General features: G+C 41.4%; 1 non-coding gene across 1 annotated transcript; it reads right to left on the bottom strand.

The window, feature by feature from the left end:
* Positions 1 to 109: 109 nt before the first annotated feature.
* Trnal-caa (transfer RNA leucine (anticodon CAA)) lies at positions 110 to 228 on the bottom strand. Its single transcript has 2 exons — positions 191 to 228; positions 110 to 155 (listed from the first exon to the last, which is right to left on the bottom strand). It is a non-coding gene; the product is annotated as a tRNA-Leu (tRNA).
* Between the last annotated feature and the right edge of the window lie 956 nt (positions 229 to 1,184).

The raw sequence follows: 1,184 nt of genomic DNA, 5'->3' as shown, positions 1-1,184 counted from the left end.
ATATATATATATATATATATATAATTTATCTTTTCAGCCATTGAATGCGGTCATGCTGGAGCACCGCCTTCAAAGTTAAAATTTAAAAAAATCAAAAAAAAATCGCAATTGTCAGGAGTGGGATTCGAACCCACGCCCACATTCGTGGACCAGAATACTCATTGCTCCGGTTAAGACACGTTACATGTATCTTGAGTCTGGCGCCTTAGACCGCTCGGCCATCCTGACAACTACAGTTAACCTGTCTTCTTTTACTTGTATCATTTTTCGACTGCGGCCATGCTGGATCGCTCCCTAAAGTCTTCAGTGAGGTTTCCTATTATTCGTTTGGGCCGCAACAAGTCTATCATTTCGACCCAGCACATGATTCTGTATTGTACATATCTGTTTTTTTAAACATACAAATTTTATTTCATATATAACACATATGTAGATGATATATGGTCAAACTAAAGCGTTTGACCAAGAAAACAAGGACGCGTCGTTCGGAGTTTTCTATCCTCAGTCGAGTTCCAGATTATCTTTGCAATTTCGGCTGGTTATTCTCGAGATTGCTCCAATCTGGCCAGCCCCATGGAAAAACTAAGCTAAGAGCATTAGATTCCTTGGAAGAAAGCAGCGAATGTATACGAAAACAAGGACGGAAAAAAAACCGGAGAAATGGTACACAAATACGAATGCAAATAGCAGGGCATAACAACAGGTGTCTTTCGACTAAGGATGGATTAAATTAAGCTGGCGTGTGTGGAAGTAAAGCCTTACGGCAGGGACATAAGTTTGGACAGGCACAGCGAGGAATATAGTTGTTGCACGGATGGTAGAATGTTACATAAATACAGATGCAAAGAACATAGTCCACTATAGTCATAACGTTATGACTAAGAAACGGCTTAAAGGTAAACCCATTAACGAAGCTGTCAGGATGGCCGAGCGGTCTAAGGCGCCAGACTCAAGGTACATGTAATGCACCTTAACCAGAGCATTGAGTATTCTGGTCCACGAATGTGGGCGTGGGTTCGAATCCCACTTCTGACAGATAACATTTTATTTTATTTTATTTTTTTGCAAGATAGTGTCCCAGTTAGTCTATGTAAAGCAGCTCGTTTTGGATCACTTCCCCTCGGGTTTAGTCACACATAGCGGCACCTTAAACAAGTCTTCTTGTATAGCCCCGGGCCGACTTG

This window comes from Octopus bimaculoides, chromosome 29 (genome assembly GCF_001194135.2).
Source record: "Octopus bimaculoides isolate UCB-OBI-ISO-001 chromosome 29, ASM119413v2, whole genome shotgun sequence".
NCBI classification, from domain to species: Eukaryota; Metazoa; Mollusca; class Cephalopoda; order Octopoda; family Octopodidae; genus Octopus; species Octopus bimaculoides.
Note: the sequence above shows the minus strand (reverse complement) of the source record. Positions and strands in the feature narration are given on the sequence as shown.